This window comes from Mizuhopecten yessoensis, unplaced genomic scaffold, assembly GCF_002113885.1.
Source record: "Mizuhopecten yessoensis strain PY_sf001 unplaced genomic scaffold, ASM211388v2 scaffold10887, whole genome shotgun sequence".
Classification (NCBI taxonomy): domain Eukaryota; kingdom Metazoa; phylum Mollusca; class Bivalvia; order Pectinida; family Pectinidae; genus Mizuhopecten; species Mizuhopecten yessoensis.
In genome coordinates, this window is record NW_018408771.1 from 78,482 (window position 1) to 96,209 (window position 17,728).

Here is a 17,728-nt window from a genome sequence, read left to right on the forward strand (position 1 = left end):
CTGCTTCCTTTACAGTCGTCGTGCAGTCCTTCCAAAAGTTCAAAGATTCCTTCAAGGTCTGGATATTTGCAATAGGTACCCATCAACTCAATATGCGTTTCACCTTTCGGAATGTGTTCAAGAACTGTAAATGTTAGGTTTGAGAGAGCATTACTCAGTGTCTGGTCCAGACGGTTCATCCTGTCACAGTAATTAGCGACAACGTATCTTCCCTTCAACGGCATTAGCTTCAAATTATTTTTGGATCTTGAGTCGTCCATTACAGGAACCAAGAACATATTTTCGACTTTTTCCAGAGGGATTTCATGCTGACGGATATATCCAAAAACCTTGTCGAGCCATTTCATTGTAATATGACTTGTGATAATACCAAAACATCCATTTTCTCCTAATTTTCCATTTGCGGACAAGGTTTCTTTAAGTAAACTCGGAAACTCCTCATTATTGAGATTCCTCAGGTCAAATATACCTATAAAAGAAGACGGCTGTTTCAGGAGGGATTTGAGAAGAATAGACCACTTAGAGAAGCAGGCATTATAACAAATATCTATAAATACATGTTTCAAAATTAACTGCTGTATATTTGAGCATACATTAAAATCACGTGATACAGCAGCCATTTTCTGCAGCTAAATTTTGTCAATATAAAGATGTACACATCAACGAATCCTTATACGGGGAAAAGCATACTCCAAGATAGTATTTGTGATTAGCTAGGTGACAATAAGGGATGTGGCTTATATCAAAATACCACTGTACCGCTATTTTGAATTTTCAATTAAACTTAAAACTAGTACATCATTTCTTAAACAATGAATAATGCATTACATACCTTCTGTCTGCATTTCATTCAAATGGCTCAGTATTGTTTGTGCTATGTCTAACTTGACAAAGTTCTGTTCAATGCCTGGGAATATTTTCATCTCGTCTTTCGTGCATATGTACTTAGGATATCCATTGTCAAACGAACGGAATGTTTCGTCTTCTAAAGGTAACAACTGAAGGTCACTGAGGTCATAGTATCGCCGATCTGCTAAAATAAACTGCAGCAACACCAATTTGTGTTCAGATGGATATCTGGTGTAGATGGGTCTTTCTCTCATGACATTTCTCAAATACTTCGGCGTAATCCTTGCCACGTCTGGAAACATGTCTGCCACCTGAGAGGGAACATTGACAACATTTCGTTGACAATCCAGCAGAAGATCGACTATACATTGTTCTGTCTCTCTGACAGTGATAGATTTATCTTCATTCCATTTCAAAATAGAAAATATCGCATCCTTTGATTGAACCCATTTGCCACCATTATTTTTAGTGTAAAACACGTCTTTGCTTTTCAAACTACTGTACAAGGGATCGACAATGGTATTCCAATTCGGTCGAACGTTTGGTCGTGATGGCAGTATGTTATAAACCAGGTTATCGGATTCCATGCAATTTTGTCTTACTGTGAGTTTTTTCATGTAATCTAGTGTATCGGTGTACGCATCTACAATCACTTCTTCACACAGAAAACGGTTCCATCTCTGAGCCTCGTCTTCACGCTCAGTCTGGTCGTCGGTTGGCCATTTCACGTGATGTCTGTCCTGACTGAGGGCGAAGAACCCATTGATATGCACGGGTAGTCCCGTGTAATTCTCGCCTGTAGATGGAAGAGGAAGGAAACAAAACACATGTCCATGAAATTTTGCGTCTGACGTGTTATCGATGGGAACGGCGATTCCAACGAAAGGACTGTACGACAGTTTATTCTCTATCAATGTTCTGAGCTCACCGGAAAGACTGTTCAGGCCTTTTACATAATTGCACACAAACCAGCGTTGCGTTTTGACTTCTTTGCCGTCCTTAACAGTGACGTTGACAGGAAATATTGCTTTTATGTCGTCATCGGGTGACCTACCTTTACATGCTGCAAGTTTTATGTGAAAAGACGCTTTTTCTTCTTGCTCCGACACGGAGCATGTCACTGAGAATGATGAAGATATCTCATCTTTGTTATGAAATGAGACTTGAGTGATATTCTTCAGGAAAAGGGGCAGACATGGAGCTTCTTTCTTGAACATTGCTATCAGCTCTTTTACATCACGATGATCGAAGACTTTTGTCGACAACTTTGAAGCAGACCGGCGTAACGGAAACCAAAATAATGTACCGTGGTAACCATCCTTCAACGATTCTTTTGTAAATCCACAATGACCATACAAGGTCTCCATAGCAACAACAGCCTGTTTGTAATGTCGTTTTTTCTGAACAGTTTTTTGAAGTTTCTTGAATTTCAATGTGTGGCAATCGTTTCCAAGTTTATTTTTGGTCCGGAAAGGATCGATAATCAACAGCTTGTCACCACTGATTATGACAGGGTTATCTACAATAAATGTAATGCAACTACCAACTCACAAAGTCATGATTACAATATAAGTCATTTAATACATAAAGGAATATACGTTTGTTAAAGAAACACAAACAGAAAAATTACGTATGGACCCTTTGGATATGAAATAATGAAAACATCAATTATGATACATCTTCATTTAAAATGAGAATGTTTACGGATCATTAAATTATGAATATAAAAAATAGATGCATGTATATGTATTTGATTTAAGAATAAAATACATCCTGTCAAACTATTTAAGAAACATACAAGCTTAACAACAACAAGAGACTCGGTTGGATACTGGTGCAATCATGGAAAAATATTCTTAATGAAAGTGCTTTTGCAAATATTTTCATATATAATGTCTCCATGGCTTAAAAATGTTCCAGACTACATGAAACTTTATACTACTCTATCCCAGCATGCTACTGGTCTCCTTGTATTGCAGAAGATGTTGTTTAAAGATATGTACATATTTGACCCCTGTAACCTTAAAACATAGTTGAAGGTCATTTATTTGAGGAAACTTTATAGCATTCTGTCTAAGGTACCTGCTGGCAAAGTATCATTACTCTGGGTCTCTTGGTTATTCAGAAGAAATTGTTTAAAGGTTTTAACACGTTTGACCCTTGTGACCTTAAAGGTAGGTCAAAGTCATTTATTTAGGAAACAGTATAGCACACTGTTCAAGTTACCTACTAGCCAAATATCATTGCATTAGGCATCTTGGTTTTTCAGAATATGTCGTTTAAATATTTGAATACTTTTTACCATTAAGATCCTTACAGAAGGTCAAGTTCATCTATTTAAGGAAACTTTATAGCACTTCATTACTCTAGGCCCCTTGGTAATTAAGAAGAATTTGTTTAAATATTTTTTACATTTTCTATCCTTTTGACCCTGAAAGTCGGTCAGGGTAATTTATTTTAGGATTTGTTACAGCACACTTTCACAGGTACATATTGGCCAAGTCTCATTACCCTTGGCCTTCTGGTTATCCAGAAGAATGTGTTTAAATGTTTTTAACCTTTTTTACCCTTGTGACCATGAACGTTGCTCAAGGTCATTTTTTGGGGGGAAGATTAAAGCACTTCGTGCAAGATACCTATTGGCTACGTAGCATTGATCTAGGTCTCCTGGTTATTAAGAAAAAGTTGTTTAAATATTTTTAACATTTTCTACCCCTGTGACCCTGAAAGTAGATCAGGACTTTTTAATTGAGGACTTGTTACAACACTTTTCCCGGATACAAATTGGCTAAGTATCATTACTCTGGGCCACCTAGTTATTCAGAAGAATTTGTTCAAATGTTTTTACATACTTTCCCTGTGACCTTGAAAGTAGGCAAAGGTTATTTTTAGATACAGCTTTGATTTNTTCCGTGCTTCTGTGATAATTTTATTGTAATTGTATTGAACGACCGTTTAAATTATGAAATAACTGTGATATGAATTGCTGTTTTAGTAAGACCAACAATTATTTCATGTACATTTATTTGCTGTGATACTACTTTGTCTTTTAACTAACCAATTTTATTAACAGAGGACCCTGTGGAAGATTAGCTTTGCTAAACAGGTTTTGTATCCTCAATAAATAAAGTTTATTATTATTATTATTATTATTATTATTATTATTATTGTTATTTATTTCAGGAAACATTATAGCAATCTGTCCAAATTACCTACAGGACAAATATCATTGCACTTGGCCTTTTGGTTTTTCAGAAGATGTTGTTCAAGGGTTTTAACAAATTTGATCCCTGTGAACTTGAATGAAGGTCAAGGCCATTATTGTATGTATGTATGATAAGTATGAGTGCATGCATGCATGCAGGTTTGTGTTTATTGTACTTCTATGTATTACGATAAAATGTATATGTTTTTGTCTTTGAAAATAAACAAAAAAAAACTTTATCTTTAAAAATCTGAATTCTTGAGAGCTGTTTCAAAACAGTATCAGGAATATCCTTTTTCTAATTTAAAATGGAAGATTTCACATTTCACGTTTATCATCACTTTGATTTTAATGCCACTAATTCATTAAAAAAAAGTTATGTCCACTAGCGAAAAATAAAAAATAAATTAGAGAACTTAAATGGATGATAACAATATGACCAATATCCCAGCAAGAGCTTGAACATTGCCAACACAGAATTATCAGTCTCCACCAAAGTTTTAACAGTTTTGAAAATACATTTTGAATTCAATGAAGATTGTAGTCTCGATTTTTAAGGGCATTTTCACAACAGCCTCAGTTATTTAATGGATAAAAAAACAACATAAAATTCAATAAAGACAATAACCATATTGAAACATGACTGGAACTGCCTAATCTGACAAAAATAACAACACGTTTTACATTGCGAAATGTATTGTTTACATTCTTGATACCGTGCGACCGCCATCTTTCATTTACCTTTATATATAACCCCCTTCTGTTAAAACTTCATTTTCATACCAAAAACAGTTGTGTCAAATTGTCGTATGAACATTTTAAGGGATAATTACTTAACTTCTTGACAGAGAATTAAGTATGTACTCGTCTTCAGAAGAAAAACAACCACTTTTCAATTATTTCAGAAAGTCTCACGTGTTACCTACCCGACATTTCATTTATATTTTGGTTGGTACACAACCAAGGGGTATCGAAGATATAAGCACAACCATAGTAACCCTCATTTAACACTGGGATAAAATCACCGTACCACCGAAGGTACATTTTTTTGTCACGCTATTTCCGCTAACTCTGAAAAACCAATATGGATTTGCTTTTATCTCCATTTAGCTTGGGCATAGCTACTCCTGGTTGTTCAGAAGAAGTTGTTAGGCTTTTTCATATATATACTACTCACATTTTGCTAAGGATCACTTATATTTTGAAAAATAAAATAAAAATGTTAGAAAGGATATTATATTACGTAATATTTTGGGCGAATATGTTAGCCTTCCAAATCGTCCTGTGTGGGTGTATTCAGTCAACCATAAAAGCGCGTGCACGCTTTTCCATGTTTACACCGCTTTTTAAACCTACGCTAGGCTTAGTAAGGCGTTGTTCAAATTGTTAAGTAAAACAACTTGATGAATAATCTTTGCGTGTTTTTGTTTTAATATGGCACAAAGACGAACCAGACAACGGTTAAATGACGATAAAATGAATAGGGGCCTCGGAATGCTGCAAGCTAGCATGTCTCATTGTCAGGCTGCAGCATACCTTGATGTGTCCCAAAGTGTGGTGGCAAGAATGTGGAATCGTTTCCAAACTAACGGAAATCTTTCCAGACGTCAACGCAGCGCCAATACCGATTTTTGCTCATACAGGCACGGCCACACAGGTTCCAGACACAGCTTTACAAAATGACCTCCTTAATGCTTTTGATACCCGGGTAGCCACTCAGACGGTTATGAACCGTCTTCATGCTGCTGGTTTAAGGTCACGTAAACCAGCGATACGAGTTCCCTTAACTGCCCGTCATGTTAGGGACCGATTAGATTTGGCCAAAGCTCACAGCACTTTGAATCTTAAGGATTGGGAATCTGTGACAGACTTTGACTCTGATGAAATGGGAACCTGTTCTTTTTACTGACGAGTTCAGATTCTGTCTCGACTTCACTAACATTAGTGTTAGAGTACGGAATCAGCCTTGGAAGACATTGTGGAACATGACCGATATGGCGAAGGTTCAGTGATGGTGTGGGGAGGCATAAGCCTTCATGGGAAAACTGACCTCCATGTCTTTCATACTGGTACCGTTATGGCCCGGATTTACTGCGATGAAATCCTTGATGCCTATGTCAGACCCAACGCTGGCGCTATAGACCCTGACTTTAACCTTATGGACTATAATGCTAGGCCACATAGAGCAAGGGTGACTGAGCAGTATCTACAGCAAGAGACTATTCAACGAATGGATTGGCCAGCCCGCTCGCAGGATCTAAATCCCATCTATCATGTGCAGGACATGCTGTAGACAGCTCTCTCTGCCAGAAATTTTCAGTCAAGAACGCTCCAGGAGCTGGAAACAGCTTTGGTAGCTGAGTGGAACGCTACCCAACAAAACCGGATATACGATCTTATTAGGGGCATGCGCAGACGTTGTGAAGCTGTCATTGATACTCATGGGCGTCACACTCGATACTAAAACAGTTCCTTTGTATTTAGGATGAGTTTTGTTCAATTTAAGTTTTTTAATGAATACCTCGTTGTTACCAATTTTAAGGGTAATCCTTTTCCTGAGCAAAATGTAAAAAGTATATATATTAAACCCCTTGAATGTAAGTCAATGTCATTTATTTGAAGAAACCTTATAACACTCTGGCCCAGGTACCTACTGGCAAACAATCGTGGCCATAGGTCCTCCTGTTCTTAAGTCGTTTAAAGAAAATGTCGACGGACAACGGACGACGGACGACGGACCATACCATGATAAATGGATAAACGGACGACGGACCATACCATGATAAATGGATAAACGGACAACGGACGACGGACGACGGACCATACCATGATAAATGGATAAAAATGCAAAAGAAAAAAATCTAAAAATAACGTCAATAATTCTTTGTACTAGCAATTTGATAGAGAATATAATAAAATAGTTAGTGTACATATCATAATAGCAATTACATCATTCAACCATAATTATAAACAAGGTATTTAAGCATGAATTAGACACAAGACACCAGGGTCTACCAAACAGCCCTCATCCGTTCTAGTAATGACATTTATTTTATAAACATTAAATATTCATATTGTTATAACACATTTCAATAAATTATCAATTAGGGCTACATAGATAGAGGCACGGCCAAATCAATGCATTAGGATGTCAAATATTATGGCATGATCAACTTTTGCATTTAAGGCAAAGGGTACCAATAACTTACACTATACTATAACCAGCGAGACTATTGTGAAATGCGAGCTATTTGTGAAATATTTGTTTTTCAGATGAAGTACTTCGTAAAAACTATATTATGAATTTTACAGAATTATAGTTGAAAGAAATTTGAAAGTTTGAACATATTTACTAAAAAGGAAACATAAAACTGCTGAGGCCGAACTAACAACCTTCCCATCACAAAGCCTTCACTTAAACAACCATACCATCCAGGAATTTCGATTGTCAAGTATCAAAATTAGTATTTAATTTATGGGAGCAAAGCCTAAAAAATATTGAAAACTCAAATATCCATAATGACACATAATACAATATACCAAAATTACTTACCTGTCATGTGGAATACAGACTTGAATCCGAGACCAAATCTACCAATTTTGAGAGCGTCTTCACGCTTACCACTGCGATAGATAGTTTTTATATATTTCCAATCATCTTTGTCGAACATCGCGTTGTTATAGACGCACAGGGCGGGCACCTAGCAGAAACAGAATACGAAAGGAGGTGTAGAAGAGAATTTGAAAACAGCTGTACAATTATTTATAAACATCAGTAGAATTTCATACATATAAATATTTACAGATACAGACAATAATTATCACAACAGAGAGATAAAGTTAACATAAAGAGACATATTAATGAAAGACAAAATATTTGCTTTTTGTTGTAGTTTTTTCAATAGTTTGATATAGGCTAAGTATTCAGCATTCGTTAAAAATATTGCTTCATATCAAAACATATAAAACATTTTCATGTGTGTGTGTTTTATTTATTCATTATAGAGATGTTTAATCGTATTATGTTGATTGATAAAGCCATAATGTAGCTCTGTTAACCGTTTTGTATATTAATCTGTGTCATGAAACAATCGAATAATAACTGACTTCTCGATACTTGATAGGATATTTACCTATAAGGTGGGTTTTGACTCCTTAATTTTCGGATAATCTTGTTATTAGTAAACTGCACAGTATTTTGCTGTATGACATGCTTGCTTGATAGGTAATTTAAACGCTTTTTAGAAATGGTTTATGGTTTTCAAATGGAGAAGGGATAGACATAGATAAAATCGAATTAATTTCAAAATGAGCGAAACGAATAGACAAGGTTGAAGGGGATCATAGGCGACAAACACATCTAATTGTTCAAAAAGTCTGTACAGATAACACAGTTAATACAAAATATTGCAGGAAATGACAATTTGACAATCATCAATCCCGGGTTTTTATTAGTACGATTCCTGAATTTGTTATTTTTAAGGTTCATAAAATTTTTCATAACTTCATTATTTTAAATTTTTAGACAGTAGTTCATAACTTTTAAAATAATTTATCCTATAATTTTTCCTTTTTTATGAATTTTATCAAAATGATTTGGTTTATATCACCTTCAAAAAACCTTTCGAATAAAGTTCAGCCTTTAATGTTAATCACTATTTAAACAGCCTTGCATTTACTATCAAATCGAAGTCAAACTGTGGAGCCACGGATTAAAGAGGAAGATCTGTACAAGGGACAAAACTTAATAATAAATGCCAAGTTTTAATATTTTTAATCAGCGTTTATTGCTTACTATCAAATTTTATAATGATCTGTCAATTTCAAAAGTTAGATGTTTGAAAATGCAGACAATTAAGGATGAAATCCAGGTTTTAAAAACAAAAATAACAATAATTGACTGACCTATCGTTCCCAATCTGAAAATAAATGCGCTCTTCCACGGTGATTTGCCTTGACTCAAATTTAAGCTCTACCATTGGCCAGTTAAGAAATTTCATGTATTTTATACATTTATTATTATTAAAAGGGTTCCATGAACTGGTCAAGACGAGAAGATGCGCCATTTCGAGTTACAGGATGTGAGGAACCAATAAACTGATACAAGTATTGAAAAATATGAACATGAATTTTTGGTGTGTTGTCTTCATAGACCATCAAATGTCGATTTATGTATTTACCTTGAAATATTCCGAATAACATCCGCACTGCTTGTACTGTCCGCTCGTTGTCTCCTCGGTGTCGTTCACATAAATAATCTGCATCTCTGTAGCGTTGGCATCGTCAGCATTTTGGATCAGTTCCTGTTAACGATCAGAATGGGGAATAAAATATTTTTGGGCAGTATGATCATTTGAATGGTTACTTTCAATCTATCTTTTTGATGCAACAATCATATCTTTGTTGAAGGTAAACATAACCCATGAAAGACGAAGGTAAACCACACACATATGGCTGCACATATAACATTTGGTAATTAATACAGTACGAAATGAATATAATTTCACTAAACAACTGTTTCGTCCTTTTAAGACTACTCATCGTTGATGGTGGAGGACAAAATGGTGGAAATCAAACTTTGTCTAAACAACCGCTAAAATAGAAAGGGCTGCGCGTAAAACACCTGAATAATATGAACGTCTGCAGTAGTCAAAGAGGTCAAATCTATTTTGTCAATTGAAATATTATGAGTATGTGCACATCGGATGATTTCCACTGATATTTGCGGTATCTTTGACTGTAAATGTTACTGACCACCTGAGTTATATGAAGTGTAAATGTAATTAGAAATTGAATCCCTGAGCATGGTCCCTTTTTATCTGTCCACAGTATGGGAAATAAGCAATGTTTTGGTATAAGAATGCTATGTATGTTTGACAAACTACAAAACAAAACCTATTGAATTTCTCTGATTAATGAAATGTGCATGGTATTCCATATTGCTGTTCAATGCAGTATAGAGGATCTAACATGAGTGTTAATGTTCTATTGAATATATTAAACGACTTTATTAATTTCATAAGAATTTAATGAAAGAATTTAATAAATTCAATACTACATGAACAAGAGTGTTAGATTTTATTTATCGTATAATTCTAGAAACACCCCTACATAATTGTTCTCAAAATACGTCTCCTCTACATAGCGACGACTGACGAAAGGCCGCATTACATGCATTATGTTTGGAGCTCGCTGTGAGCACTCTTGTACAGTGAACAGTCATTTGAATACTTGTTTGTGAATAGAATTCTGGTGAAGGACAACATCTCCAAAGTTTCACACTGACATCCCAGTCAGTGGTGCCTCGAAAAGTCAACGGGAGGAGATCAAGAAATACAATACATGCGCAGAACATACTCTCTTAGGATGATGTTTTTCATAAATTTACTATCAATTATTTACTATATTTCTTTTCTGTATCACTTTCATTAATTCATAAAAGAACACATTTATTTTTTCCCTTTCAAACTTTTTTCTTTCAAATGTTAAAACACATTTTTTTTAAATGTTCTAGTTTCCAGATGATCAAACGTCGTCTGCTTCGCAAACATTCAAGAAAATAATATTTACATTGTATTAATATTGTTTTTGTTAACTCTTTTATTCTTTAAACTATCTTTAATTAATAAATTATCAAGATTTTGTGAATTGAAAAATTGCATTTTTTTTATATAACCGGAAGGTTACGAGAACGTGACCCTGAAATACCTCGCAACATATATAATCAGGATGGTAATTAAAAAAAATGACGTGTATCGAACATTAACAGATTAATACCGTATGTATTGAGACACTGATGTGCTAGAATACAACACAGGGTAACATTCATTTAATCCATTGCTATCACATCAAGTACTAATTGAAATTTATGCGAAAATATCAGCATTAAATGTTTGCGATCGTGCAGACCTACTTTCGTTTTACCAGTTTACAGTTTACATATATTTGTACATGTCGGCATCAACAGCAGTGGCCGATCCAGAGACCTAACGGGGGTGTCCAAATTTCTAGGGGGGAGGANTCGTGATTAAAAGCTTGTGTGTGTTTTTTTTATCTTAAAACTATCGGATAAAAGCAAAGTGGCATGTTACATCAAAATACAAGATACAAGAATCATTATTTTACGTTGAATATATGTCATAGTTAACATAAACTCTTAGGAGCTTGTATTTCGACAAACATATATATATATATATATATATAAATGGTAAAACATTGTAACAGTGTAAAGTCAAACAACAAATTTTATCACAAGATGCCTACGTTGGAAGGATTAAGATAAAGAGGCTAAATAATCATGCTGTACAAAATTTGGCACTAAAACAACTTACTTATAAACCAGTCCAGAGGGCAGGTGATTGGGACATAGCATTTATTTGTAACCTGGAGAAAAGGTTGGTTGCCGTTAATATTAAAAGACGTTTTTAGTATTGATGCTGCTCGTGACGCCAGTGATGTATTTTTCGCTTACAAGTTAAAGCGTCGTTATCCAAAGAGAAGAATAGTACGAATTGAAAAGTGTGAATTGCCTACAGCTCATGTCAAAAATACAAATATTTCTCTCATGTTATTTCTCGTCACCTGGACATTTGTAAGTAAGAACAGCTGATCTCGCAGATGCTTAAACTATGTACACAATATATATAGAGTTATACCACAGTATGGTTTTGTTTCGGTATGGCTACGAATGCATTCCAGGTCAGGTAATAGAGCATCAAATGTATTAAATTCAAAGATATCACCACTTCACGATAATCATGGATTCATATGGGTACACTGTTATTAAAATAACATTCATACAATCCAAGCAAGCTGAAATTAACAAATCATTTGTTTAAAATTACAAGTCATCATTTCCATAAAATTAATCCAAATAAATAAGATCTTTATGTCAAAATAAATTTCAGGTTTGATTTAGTATTGTTTAATGTATGTCCTATCAACAGCTATACATGGTCATGTTTGTGTTCCGTAAATGTTAAAATATTTCTGTTCAACATTCATATTTACAGTGGTGTTCAAATCCACTAATACATAAGTTAACATAAAATTGTGCTGCAGTATTTTTTGGTCTGATTTTTGACAGCTAAATAAGTCTCATCAAGGGTCATTGACCTGTCAGAAGTTGAAGTAGCTAAAGTTATTTGACTTTGGTGAAGAAGCATCCTAGAAATAGAGGAAGTAAGGGTTAGATTTTCACAAACTTGAAGAGTTGTGCCCCTTTGTTTGTTTTCCTATACCTCTTATTCTGGCAGTTTATCATTTATATTTTTATTTTTCCATTTGTTATGCACTTCATATACATCTGATGAGAATGGGAGATATTTAAAAATGCACAAAATTCACCAAGAAAGCTGAAAGTCACAAAAGGTGAAACTTTACACCATGCAGGCCAGGTTTGAACATTTTACTGTAATGTTTGTTTTACTTTCAATGTGGGGTGGATTTTAAATGGATTTCGACTGTTATATCAATCAATTAATTTTCATTTAGTTGATGTCCCTGAGAATTATTTCTTATATAATTTAAAATGTGTTTCAAGTAATACTCATACTCTCTGTTTTAAACTAGGAACACTTGCTATGTACTCTAAGTATTTGTGCAGTCATGATTGATTGTCTTCCTTTTGATAATATTCCTGTGAGTTGTGTCCCTCACATGATTTCCTCACATTCCTTACTGTTATATATCGGATATATAGTTTGTTACTTTGATAAGATCAGATCAGCATAAATTACTTGAATTGGAGTCTACATGAAGAGTTATTGTCCCTCCACTTTCTTTTCAAGATTAGATGATTCAAACAATTTTCTACTTGAGTCATCGAATCTGTCAAAATCTGTCGAACCATACTTAAATGTACATACAATGTACATAGGATGGGGGGGGGGGGGGATAAAAGTTGAAGTTAAAATAATCGGGATTTTCTTTCATCTCTACTACTTGGGGGACATTGAACAGACCAAAATAGATCTTCTCCCCCCATTGCAACACACTTGGGACCTTAAATCTTTCCTTTCTGTCTTCACTGTTCTGCCTTTCTTTGTCGTGCCGCCTGAGAAGCATGGCAAACAATTTAGGATCACTCTGTCCGTTATCGTAAATTCGTCGCCATTTACCATATCAATTTGTAACTTTGTATGTGGCTTAAATCATAATAGATTACAGATCAAGTTCAAACCACGTGCCAATGTTTTATTTTTTTGCTGGAGTTACATGTATGCATGGCCCTTTCTTTGCACATTGGAAGTTCTCATAATTAACTGTTTGTCATACTTTGTTCGTTACCACTTCCCACTTTAATACTATGTGGCTTTATCATAATGGATTACAGTAAGAGTCCAAACCCTGTGTCAATATTTCATTTGTTGCTGTAGTTATGGCCCTTTGCAAATAAGAAATCTCATAATTAATGTTTTCCCAGACTTTTTTTCGCTACCACTTGCAATATCAATGTGTTACCTAATATGTGGCTTTGTCATAATGGATTACAGTTTGAGTTCGAACCTCGTGTTAATATTCCTTTTTTTGCTGTAGTTATGGCCCTTCTCACATAGGTAATTATCAAAATAAACTTTTTTTGGAGTTATTTCGCTTCCGCTTGCCATTTCAATTTGAAACTTTGTTTTCGGCTTTATCAATAATAGATGACAGAGTTTGAACCATGTACATGTATTAAAAATCCATTTTTGACTGGAGTTATGGCCCATTTGCACATAGGAAATTCTCATAATTAACTGTTTTCAATATTCTTTGTAACTTAGTATCCATGTATAATGGATTACAGTTTGAGTTAGAATCCAGTGTCGATGTTGTATTTTTTCTGGAGTTATAGCCCTTTGCACATAGGAAATTCTTATTAGTAATTGTATTTTTTCCGTCAACACCTGCACATCTATAGTAATCAGGTTTTCCGTCTGTCTGTCCTTCTATCTGTTTTTAGCTCACCTGCCAAGGACAAGTGAGCTTTTACCCTAGTGCGGCGTCCCGTCGCGTCGCGTCGCATCCCGATTCAATGGAAACACTTAGCAACTTCATTCTTTGACAGATTTTGGTCAAACTTTATACAAAGGTCAAGTATGGGTATACTTCGGACATCGTCGTATTTCAGGGATCCAAGGTCAAGGCCACACTTGCTATATATATATAGAAAATCATCCCGTCTCGTTGCATCCTGTCTTGATTCAATGTAAACACTTAGCAACTTCATTCTTTGACAGTTTTTTGTCAAACTTTATACAAATGTCAAGTATGAGTAAACTTCATAAATCGTTGTATTTCAGGGATCCAAGATCAAGGTCAAGGTCACACTTGCTATACATAGAAAATAATCAACTGATTCAATTCAAACACTTAGCAACTTCATTCGTTCATGGATTTTGGTCAAACTTTATGCAAAGGTCACCTATGAGTATACTTCGGACATTGTTGTGTTTCAGGGTTCCAAGGTCAAGGCCAAGGTCTCTGTTGCTATATATAGAAATGCATCAACTGAATCAATTTAAACACTTAGCAACTTCATCCAATATGTTATGGAGATGGTAATAACATACAGAAAAAACATAAGAATATTAAAATCAACTTAAAGTGAAGTACCTTGTGTGTGTGCATGTTTCAGGTTATCAAGATCAAAGTGGTTGTAACTTTTTATAGAACTCTTAAACTAATTTCACATGGCAGCGGGGGCATTTATGTCTTACAGACATTTTCTAGTCTTTTTAAACATCTTCTTAATAACCAAGGGGCCCAGATACCTGATATTGTGCCTGTAGCATGCTTGGAAAAAGGACTACCAAGTTTGTTCAAATTAATTACCTTGTCTGCCTTTCAAGGTAACAGAGGTCAAATGTGCTAAATTTTTAAAAACAACTTCTCAATAACTAAGAGGACCATGATATTGAGCCTATAGCATGCCTGGATGAGAGGCTACGAAATGTGTTCAAATGAATGACATTGACCGACTTTCAAGGTCACAGGGGTCAAATGTGCTAACATCTTTAAATAACTTCTTCTCAATCACCAAGAGGCCCAGAGACCTGATATTGGGCCTGTAGCATGCTTTGATAAAGGACTACCATGTTTGTTCAGAGGTCACATGGGTCAAATGTGCTATGTTTGAATAAAGTGGTATTGAGCTTAGCATCCACATAAATGACCTAGATCAGCTTCAAAGTTGCATTAGAAGCAAATGAGCGACACATGCCCATTGGGCTTCTTATTTAATTTCTGCACTATATCTTCAGTAATGTTGGTTGGATTGCTTTCAGACTTTATCCAGTGCTTTTTTGAAGAAAGTGCCTGCTATGAATAGCTTTTCAGGTTCGACGGTCAAAGGTCAAGGTCACTGTTACCATGAATAGAAAATTAGTTAAGGCACAATATTTCCAATTCTGTTGGGACGATTACACTCAGGCCTTATCAAGTCTTACCTCAGAGAAAGTGCCTGCTTTGGTGGTGAAAGGTTAAGGTCATTGTTACTTTAGAAAGTATTTGCTTAGGATACAAATTATAGCTTTTGAGGCATCGATGTCAAATTTCAAGGTTAATGTTACTATAAATAGAAAAACATTTTATGCACAATATGTGGAGCTCTTTTGGGCCGTATGCACTCCGACTTTATCCAGTTTAATAAAATGTTTGCTTAAGCTTTTGGATAGCTTTTCAGCCTTTGATATCAAAGGTCAAGGTCACTTACTATAAATAGAACATTAATGATAATTTTTATATGAAAACCATTCAATAGGCATAGCGTATACGAAATCAATAATGACGTCAAATATTTTGACACAATGGCGCGTGCAATGGCAAGGTAAATGTCATCACATTACACATCGGAGTCGGCATGTACACGGTCGCCATTGATTATGTGTGTCTCAGAGAAGTTGAAGTAGAATTTTAACATGCAGCTGTATATCATTGTGTTGAGTTGTGTTGATGTGAAAATATTTGTTTATGGATGAAATATTTCGATGGTCTGAAATTTGCATTATCTGGATGGCGGGGATGTTGCTGTAACTAGGTCAGTCATTTTGTTTACAAACGTAGAAGTTATATTTGCGTAGGAATATGACCTGATTCTCAGAATGACAAGACCTAGATGCATGTTTGTTATTCGTGTACTATGTCATTTTTATTGAACAGCATTATTGCACGGACAATTTTGATTTTGCAGTTTAAAAATTATCATTTATATATTATGATCTCCAGTTGTAATCGAAATACGATAAAAATGGTACTTCTTAAGACGTACATATGAAGGAACATTTACTTATAATATTTCCCGGAGTAAAATAGATCTTACCCGGATTATTTGAGCATCTTGATAATTATCCAGTATAGTCTTTAGTTGCTCCAGGAGTGATGGTTGGTCCATGGCACAGTCTGAATCTGTTGAATCGGAGTCCTCATCTACAAACATATTACCCAATTGTATTTTTTGTAGTTTTTTATAACAATCTCTTAAGACGTTGAATTGCAAGTCCAAATGGAAAATGTTTTGTTATGAAACACGTGAATTGCTTAATTTCACTTCACACCATGAAAAGAGAATACCGAAGTGACGATCAAACCATCAAAATCAATAAAACTAGGACAAAATATGAACAAAGGAAAGATTTACATGTAGACCATGGTAAAAGTACTAGAATGATAAGACCAGGTGTTTCAGAAGAGTAAACGTCTTTTGCTTTATAGACAACACCCGCCATGTAAATTTATGTCAAATTCAAGTGATGTCACCTCCTCACATTAAGAACTCGGGTAGTGATATAAAAACTGCAAGGCATTCTAATGAGCATAAAAACATCGACCTTCATATCACAAAAGAAATTTGCATATTCCATTCGAAATCCTGATAGCGACCATTCCATTTTATAATAAAGTTTTGCTTTTTACACATACAATGTTCGTATTAAGCGTTTCGCAACGTTTCAAGACAGTAACACTTGAAGAAACCATAAAACCTGTCCATAATCTTAATCAACCAGCATCTTTGGAAAGAGACTGAAGCAGGAAAGTCTTACTTTCAAGCTCTAGAGGGTATATACGATCGATGTGGTCAATAAATTTGCCGATTACTTTGTATTGAAAGTTCCAAATATCGACTGTATGAATAATGAAACGGCAACTAATTTTGAACAATTAAAGGTTTTTCATTATTCAGTATTATGCAAATGAAAAAAATCATAGCACAGAAAGAAATGTGTAAATCAAGTTGAGAAACAATTTTCACTAGTCATGAGTGTGGCTTATATTTTGATATATTTCAGGAACGCGCAAGACACTGTTAGATATTCTGTTAATTACCTTTTTATGAAAAATTACCCCGGAAACAACACATCAAGCTGACAATACTTGATCTTGATCCTTTTACTACTACATATGTAGCATGTTTCGAATTTAATTAAGTAGGCACTTATATCAACTCAGCTAGCACAGAACGTCGCGTACCCTTGGGAACAGCTTGACTGTCCGCGTCGCCTCCGCATGCCGAATCAAAGGAACAAAATGAAGCCTCTTCGTTGATGGTATCATCTGCCGGGGGATTTCTTGAATTTTTTGCATCCATTCTGTCAGTTTGAATGCTTACACTCTGTTTAATGCCTCAAGTGTGGGAGTATACTAAGTGTTCCCTCTTTTGCTTCCGTCAGGAAGATCTTCGAGGATTTTCATCAT

The 17,728-nt window shown here is 35.0% G+C and overlaps 1 pseudogene; it reads right to left on the bottom strand.

The window, feature by feature from the left end:
• LOC110463314 overlaps positions 1-17,728 on the bottom strand; it is a 29,150-nt pseudogene extending 11,422 nt beyond the window's left edge.